Here is an 8,942-nt window from a genome sequence, read left to right as displayed (position 1 = left end):
CACGGGACGCCCGGGAAGGGAGGGAGGGAGGCGGAGGGGGGGGGGGGGGAATGGGGAGGGGCCGCGCGGCAGCCGCGGGCGGGCAGCGGGAGGAGGGGCTGTGGGGGGAGTGCTCACCCCCCCCCCGCCCCCCCCGTGTCTTTGATCACCCCTCCGGTACTGAAAGTGGCGTCGAAATTAATAAAATAACGTAAAGTGGAATAAAAAAAAAAAGGAGGCGGCCCCGCGGCGCAAAACCGAGCTCCTTCGAGCCGGAATCGAACCAGCGACCTAAGGATTCCCGTGGGCGGCGCCTCTACAGTCCTCCGCTCTACCAGCTGAGCTATCGAAGGGAGCTGCGTGTGGCCGCCATTCCGCGCCTCACAGCCCTCCCGCCTCACAACGCCCTCACCTACACCACATTCTTCTCACCAAATAGTGTCCTTCGCTCACGTCCCGACAAAAAACCGCCACAAATGAAAATCAGGCTTTCGGGGTGTTGCAGGATTACCACACGCACCAATGCTGCCATGCCCAGCTTGTGGGATCTCAGTGCTGAGCTCAAGGTACACACATCCTAAGCCAAAAGGCAGTGAGAATCCGAAAGCGACTCTGTAAATACTAATTCATGGTGCGAGGGGTGCAGTCACACGAAAAGACACACACAATACAGAAATGCATTTACTGAGAGGACAAATACCTGGACCCCAAACTACAAGGTTTATAATACCCAGAAGGCTGGTAGGCCCTAGGGGTGCCCACATCTCACACACCTTGCAGGTTGGGCTCCTTAATACCTATAAAATCCCGCCTGTCAAGCCCTGTCAGAAACACCTATTCCTAAAGTTGCATGTGAGACAAATCAGATTAAAAACATATATTCCCAAGTGCAAGCAAAAAAGAAGGTGGCCATGTACTGTTAGTAGGGGTTTTAGGGTGCTCCCCTCTGGTGCTGAGCAATTGACCAAGGTGGGGATGCAGGAGCAGCCCCTGGGCAGCCCCGTAATGCACTGCCACGCAGGAGCACGGTCTCCACACCACAAAGTCAACCCTCTTCCATTTTCACCTCCTCTTCCTAAGCACTGATGCCCTGTGGTTACACGTGCGCTTGAGAAGTGAGAAATGAGAAATGTGGGTTTAAATCATGCCCAGCCATCCCACTTACTGGGTGGCTGCTCTAACCACTACCTGCTTATACATTAAAAAAGGGAAAAAAAGGAAGCACCCCAAACATCTCACCACATCCTCCTGTGGGTGCATTTACAGAAACATAAACTCTGCGCAGCTCTTAGGAGAAAAGGGTGTGAGCACCTGCCTTAAAGGCATGGGTTGGGAGTTCCTGAGCCAAAAAAACATGGGAGCATCTTCCTGCAACTCTGCGAAAGACACTCCTGGAGTCAGCTTTTAGAGGTACTTGTCCACTGCGTTTGCTCACCTTATGACTATTTATCCTAGGGCCCAAACATCAGTATTCTGGCTTTATTCCTTTATTAATGTGCTTTTTACTTTAATGGTCAAAAAATATCATCAAAACATTACGTGGTTTCTTATTTCAAACACATTCTTTGTCTAACTTCAAAAGCTGGTTCACTTATGGAAAACTGTTAAACACCTGAATAGAGGAAAAAACTTCTTGAAGCTGTAACAGCACAGAAATCCAAGCTACATTCCGGCACAATCTGTGTATTTTCTAGATATTCCCCTACACAAAAGTCTTAAGCTGCAGGTTATTCGTATAAATGAAGCCTTAGATGTACGGAGCTTATACACACACACATATACATATGTTTATATACGTACAGGTTATGTACAGCGTCTCTCCACCCAGTGGGGACGTGGCTCTGAAGCAGGGTTAGCGAGAAACCTTGACTTGCAGCGCCCCCTGCACATGCACACAAGAACCTCAGATCTTGGTACCTCCCGTAATAGACCACAGGAGGAATAGTAAAAAAAGCCAACCAAAAATTTTACATACGCTACAAACCTACTAATCACACATGTAAACTCGTACCATTGCATCTTTCACAGAAAAAAAAAAAAAATATATATATATATATATAGATATATATATATATATATTTTTTTTTTTTTAATTTACAAGCAGTCTTTGCCTGCTGCATACCATATAAGTGTTCAGCACCAGCCTGCATTCATTGTGATTTGCTTTTAGTATCCAGAGATGACAACACAGCAGGTTTACCCACATCAAAGCTATGACAAGAGTCTTTGAACTACAAAAGCCGTAATAATAAGAAAAAAAAAAAGACAACAAAACACCCTGAGACAGGATTTGTGTCACCAGCCTCATATATTATGAAATATCATCATTTAACATTCATTTATATTTAATTCAGAGTCAAAGGAACCTGAATTGAAAGTATTGCAGTTTAAATAAGTACCTTTTTCTATATTCCCATAGTAATACATATGTTCTTAATTTGTAGGAAATGGATCCTACCGAAGGCATCAGCTGAGTCAAACTACTAAATTAGTAAGTACTGACAGTCCTGCTGTAGAATATATATATATGTTATATATATATATAAAAAAAAAAAAAAAAAAAAAAAAAGATGTGTTTATATATATATATAAAACCCACGTGTTATGACATCCAGTAAACACTTGCCTTGGAGTACATCAGATCACATACCTCACATAATACATATTTTTAATCTTGTATGTATTATTGGCTTGTGTGACAAGGTTTAATATTATGGAACATCTTCTAGAGCTTTTTTTTTTTGTTTTACCAACTGCTTATTTAGGAAAATCCCTAAGAAAGGAGATATAGACTGGTAGTCTGTCTCTGTGGTAGGTGACAGAGCGTATCCCCTACATGCCGCCCTTTTAATGCACTGTCCAGGCTGTCACTGCCCGCAAGCCATCAGGAACAGCCTCAACAGACTCCTAGCAGAACACTCACCAGGCTGCTATATCTGAGTCCCATTCTACAAGAACTGCTTTATACCTTCATTCGTGCTTCCAAAGACTCCCCCCCCTTGTCACAAAGGAGAGCTCCATTCCAGCCTAGACCTGAAGAACACAGCAACCAGATGCAAAAACACTGCTGCAGGTTTGGGTTTGCAGTACGAGGCAAATTATCAACATCACTCCAAGCTGATGGCACTCCAAGTGCCACCTTGCCACTCCCCCACTGCCTTAGTTAGTGGGGTCTCCTGACAAACTGAAACCAATTGGTATTTGGATTTGCAACTAAAAGGAAGTCTTGTCTTCTGATACTAAAATGACAGGAAGAAAGGACACCTGCACATACTCTGATCCAGATGATTTGCTAAGGTGAAGTACTCAAAGACTGAACGGTGATCGTGTAATTTGCCCTGTTATTCATTCCCTCTTGCTGAGCTTTCTACTGAACTGCAGAAAAAAAAAAAAAATATATATATATATATATACACACATATATATGTATGTGTATTAGGCATTCATTATGTGTCTGATCAGCAGCAGATCAGTGACTGCTCCTGCTGGGAAACAGGTCCCTTTCTGTGCAATGCTGATGCTTCAGAAAAATTACACCCATCTGCAGTGGTAAAAAGGTACCACACAATTAGGCCATGTTAAGTCTGTATGTGTTTTACCGGGCTCATTTGTTACTGCTCCCATTCTGTGACAGTTTCATCTATTCCCTCCAAAAGCCTTTAATGAATAAAAAAATCCCAGTCATGAATCCATTTCAAATGTTCACAGAGCTGAAATGATGGAAGGACTCTGAAGTAATGTGAATAAGTGCAATTATTTGCTGCTACCCTCCTTGAAATCTTACTGTAAATTCAGGCAGGCAGTTAAACATTTATCTGGACAGCTAAGCAATACAAGGAGCCTATTCCCCAGAGGGCACAGGGCTTAATATTACTGTCGGGAAGTTAAGAATAATCAGTCTATCCTGCATGATTTGCCTGGAGGTTGTTTGGAAACCTTGCAATGGAAGAACCTAGAGTCTTTGTCAAGATCGTCCTCTGCACAGACAACCAGCAAGGCACGCAGCTGACTTCCTGCTATGAGTGCTTCAATCTTTGAATCTAGCAAAATTCCTACAAGGTAAACCCAGGAAATAGTTTTGTGGATTGTGAAAATGAAGTAGTTTATTTCCTCAGTAAAAGCTTCCCAGCTCAAAAACAATCGCTGCCAGCCTCATAGAACTAAGGTCATTAAAGTTAGCATGACAATTAGTAACATCAAGACAAAAAGCAGCATAAATGAGCTTACAGCTCTTTAGCAGATTATTTTTAGTAGTTTTCAATGCCTCATCACCTTGAGTGTCTATAATCTCCAAAGCTCAACACTGGCAAAACCACCAAATCAAAGCCCCAGGCATCCATCAGGACTTCAGCCCAGCTACTAGGCTCAGTTTCAGAGCTCTACTCACTCAGTGCCAAAGGCGATCTTTGTGGTTGCACCAGCCCTGTAGGGGCTGAGTACTTTTCTCCACACGTTTGGAGAAATTTTAGATGAAGAGGAGGCAGATACTTACCAGGTACTCTTTTAAATTGAAATATTTCTCCATATGGATAACCCTGTACTACCTGCATCCGCTCTGTGTCTCGGTACCAAAGATCCCAGTTTGTCACTGGCACTTGAGTCACCTCACAATCAGCTCAGTGAGGCTGCACTTCAGATCAGTTTCAACTTGCTGTGTGCCTCCAGTCACACACAGTCTTTTTTTCTTTTTTTTACGCTTCTCAGTATCAAAGTTTCTGAAGGGCAACGTTCTCTGCATGACTGCTGAAAATGATCTGCTTTTGCTGAAATTTCTCTGAATGTTCCTTACAATGCTCTTCTGAAATGACAAGTCTTACAGGAACAAAACGCTTTACTCACAAGAGTGAGCAAGCTTTGAGTACTTTTGACTCAATCTATTTATACTGTCTTTCAGAGAGGAGAAAAAGTGCTAATGCCTCTGCCTGCCAATTTGCCTGTGTTCTGTTGATCATGACAGAAAAAAAGAATTGCACGTACCTTGTGAAACCCTGAATCACACTGGTACTTTATCACTTTAGCATATTGGCAGGTTTACTTTATTTTTGCTAATAGAGGGAGGGTGGAAATATAAGAATTAAAGGCTACTATATCACAAAAATATGTATATAAAAAAACCAAGTATATCTGGATGTGCTTAGAATTTGCACTAGTGCATTAACCTCCGTGCCAATTATGGATTGTTCCAGAGCACAAAAAATACCCTCTTGCACATTCCCAAGGCAAATTCTGTCAGCTTCTCAAGGAGGCTGTATGGCTGCTCTAACAATTCTCAAGTGGTCTTTGGATCAAGCCTTGAAATTAAAAAATAAAAATAAAGAAATCACACACAAAACAAACAAACCCCACCAGTTTCCAAGTACAGAAGATCAATAAAGCAGCTCCAGCAATACTGCCCTACCATAGAATAATTGTCGCTCTCAGAGATGACATTACATTTCAGATCTCATAAGCTGCTCTGTATCCTTGCTTCTGGCAATCCTCAGCTGTCACTGGCTTGAGAAGAAACTGAGAGGTCGTGCTGAGCTCGCGCTTGCCTCTTGCACAGAGCATGAGGAAATTGCATATGCACTGCTCTGATGGACGCTGTCATTTGGAAACCAAGTCCCAAGCCTCAAGTCATCTGCTTATGCAAGCACAGTGGCAGCTACTCTGATGGTACTCCTTTGAAGAGACAAATTTCTGGTTGTCAACCATTTTGCCAATGGTTTCATTGCCACAGATAATAATTTATGAGGCACTACGTAGGTAAATGTTACTTTTTAAGGGTTAAAAGTAGAACAACCTTGAATCAGTCAAATGGTGAAAACATTCCTAATTTTATACTCAGACATTACCTGGATCTTGTCATCCAACCTTCCAAATAAATAATGATACAGCTGCAAAATTAGATGACATCAATCTTGATTATCAAACATCACTAATTTCTCAAACGTCACTTGTTTATTTTGGAAACCAGGGACCCAACGACAGGATGAGACGCAATGAGCAGAAACTGAAGCACGGGAGGTTCCGTCTGAATTTGAGGGGGCACCTCTTTGCTGTGAGGGTGACAGAGCACTGGGACAGGTTGCCCAGAGAGGCTGTGGAGTCTCCTTCTCTGGAGACATTCAGAACCCACCTGGATGCCATCCTGCACAGTGTGCTCTGGGTGATCCTGCTTGGCAGGGGGGTTGGACTGGGTGATCTTCAGAGGTCCCTTCCAACCTCAGCCATTCTGTGATTCTGTGAATAATTTTACTAATTAAGCTGAGCCAGTCAAAAATATGTGTATATAGATAAATAGATTTAATCCTTTCACAAACATGCAAGCAACTTTGGAGGTTGAAGAGATTCCCTTGGAAGTTGCCTATTAATCAGGTATTAACAGCACACATTTTCCCATGCTGTTTTGGTATTATGCCCTAGGAAGACACCACTACAAATGCCAGAGGAGTCAGTTTAATCCTTTGACCAAGACGATGGTTTGCCAACACCACGAGCAAACAATTGGTGCTAACACAACAGCTTTGTAAAGGAGCTGGAGCTAAACTGAGCCAGCCAAACGTGAACAGCAGCCAGGCAGCAGTGATAACAGCATTTCAGTAGCGGCCTGAGCTAGATACATGCACACAGCTTAAATCTGGTGGTATCCCGGTGATGAATGGAAAGCACTGGCTTGACTTGCTACTCCACCCCACTAACAGAACATTGCTCTGGTCCCCTCTCTTCTCAACTAAGTACAAGTCTCCTTTTTGCTCCTAACATTGATTGCAAGATAATAACCAGAGTCACAGAGACAAATCTGTTATCACAACTGGCGATGCCAGAGATGCCAGCCTCTGCTGCTTGCACAACCACAGTCTGCCTTTTTTCCAACACAATGGTGTTCCCACGTCCCGTACAGCTCCAGCAGCAGGAGAGGAGAGAACATAGCAAGTGACTGCAGCTGCAAAAGACTGTGCACTTCCATGGTAGCTCCACTTCTGCAGCACGTACTGACTGTCCAAGAAACGGCCTCAGGTATGCTGAATGAATCTGTTTGTTTTTTCTCTTTGAATAAGTTTGTGCAAAGATGTGAGTGTATGACAGTTTCAAATACAGTACCTCAGGTTTAGGGTTAGAAAGATCCAAAATGTTAAAACAAAAAGATGGCCTTCAGAATACACAATAGTTAATAGCGTGGGGTTTTTTGTTTCTTTTTGGTTGGTTGGTGGCTTGGGTGGTTTTTTGTTTCTTTGTTTTTGTTTTGTTTTCAAGCTGCTGGCTTATTAGAGACCTGAGATTGCTTGGAAAATTTGGAAGTGGAATGAAGAAGGGAACAAGCTAGCTTGACTGACTTCAAATACAGCGAAGCCCACAACAACAACAAAACAACACATTTGTGAATATGGCAGGGTAAAGAAGAGGTTAAGGTTAGAAGAAACGGAGGGAGCAAAGGAATACAAACTGGTATTTAGCATCCTCTGGTGTACCATGCCTTGAATTTTCTCATTTTGAAAGCAAAAGGAAGGTACTTTTGACTATAATTTCCCTTATCCCTCCTGCTGTCTGCAACAATAATTGTGATTTCCAGCATCCCTCTTGGGAAGTCTTATTTTAAGAAAGACACGGGGGAGGACGGGGGAGTAGTATTGCTGTAAGCACAGCGCTCAGACACAGGACTCGGGCATGTACCGAGCACTATTTCAGCAGATTTGAGTATGCAAATAGTTAGGAGAAGGAGTTATTTCATACACCATAATTTTAAGTTAGGCTTTTGCCTTTTCTGTGTCTTTTGGCTGTCTTCTTGCTGCCACAAATCCTACACCATTGTGCAGCAACAACGGGCTAGGCCTCAGCCCTTCTCTCCCATGGGGTGAAGGGTTTCTTCAGCAGCTTCAGCTCCTCGGAGAACAGAGGTGGACCCCAAGAAATCCCCAGACTTGGATTCAGCCACTGCAGCTTCAAAAGCTGATCACCCTGGAGGTGGAACGCCACCGAACACTGCCACCTTACAGGACCATGAGGTGATTTTATGACCACAGAGAGATCCCTGTGTAGATTCTTCCCTCTACAGAAATCCATCCCCCAGGTCCTCTGCTCTTCCAGGAATCTCCCTTCACTCCTTTCTGTGCCATACATACGGATCTTGGAGGAAGTCCAACAAGGTTTTAATTCCTATCGGTCTAATTGGTGTGAAATTGCATCATTTCTCTACTGCCTCTCACCGTCCCTCTGAAAGCAGCAGTATAAACAGAGGACAATAAGCATACAGAAATCTCTGTTATAAAAATGATTCAGTATCAAATGGCAGATGAAAAACAAACAAAAAATTAGCACAAGATCAGAACTTGTTAGGATTCAGAGACTGCACAAACATGGGAAAGGAGAGAGAGAGGTAACATTTGGTAAAAGGGTAAAGGCTCTCTCTACATTTTATGTAAGAATTCGACAATCCAGAGGAAGCTTCATTTAAAATAAAATCTTGTATACTGAGCTGACAAAATAGCATATAAAATCAAAATTTTCTTATTCTGAAAGAAGATGCTTGAAACCATGGGCCAAAGGTTTAGAAACGACTTCATGCCTTTCACAACTGGGTTAAAAAAAAAAAAAAAAAAAAAGTACCTACTAAACCTTCATCTTATTTCTGGCTGTTTCCTTGTACCTGCCATCTTTCTTTTAAGTTTTTTTATTTATTGAATGCAAGTTTCCAGCCAGTACAGATCTACAGGATGGCTTTAGAAGTGAAATTAGATTAGCTACCAGCAAGGCAAGCCGCTAGAAATATTTCCAGCAGAAAACAAAATTAGGTAGCCATTTAAAAAAAAACAGAGGTGGATAAAGTCCAAAGACAATTTTGTGCTATGTCATAATCATCAAATCAATGCCTGTAATTAACAGAGCAGAGAATGAGTCTTCTCTGAAGCCTCTGCAAGGTACTGCAAAAGAGGTAATGCTCACACAGGAATTATCAAAGGCATTAGACTCTAGTAAAAATCACG

General features: G+C 42.6%; 1 long non-coding RNA gene and 1 other non-coding gene across 2 annotated transcripts; one reads left to right on the top strand and one right to left on the bottom strand.

The window, feature by feature from the left end:
• Positions 1 to 242: 242 nt before the first annotated feature.
• On the bottom strand, positions 243 to 332 carry TRNAY-GUA (transfer RNA tyrosine (anticodon GUA)). The gene is given in 2 exon segments: positions 243 to 278; positions 296 to 332. It is a non-coding gene; the product is annotated as a tRNA-Tyr (tRNA).
• Positions 333 to 895: 563 nt separating this feature from the next.
• On the top strand, positions 896 to 6,973 carry LOC140001862 (uncharacterized). The gene is made up of 3 exons (XR_011807483.1): positions 896 to 1,389; positions 2,424 to 2,470; positions 6,863 to 6,973. It is a non-coding gene; the product is annotated as an uncharacterized lncRNA (long non-coding RNA).
• The last annotated feature ends 1,969 nt before the right edge of the window (positions 6,974 to 8,942 follow it).

Source organism: Anas platyrhynchos, chromosome 2 (assembly GCF_047663525.1).
Source record: "Anas platyrhynchos isolate ZD024472 breed Pekin duck chromosome 2, IASCAAS_PekinDuck_T2T, whole genome shotgun sequence".
Lineage (NCBI taxonomy): Eukaryota > Metazoa > Chordata > Aves > Anseriformes > Anatidae > Anas > Anas platyrhynchos.
The sequence above is the reverse complement of the archived record's forward strand: the minus strand, read 5'-3'. Positions and strand labels throughout refer to the sequence as shown.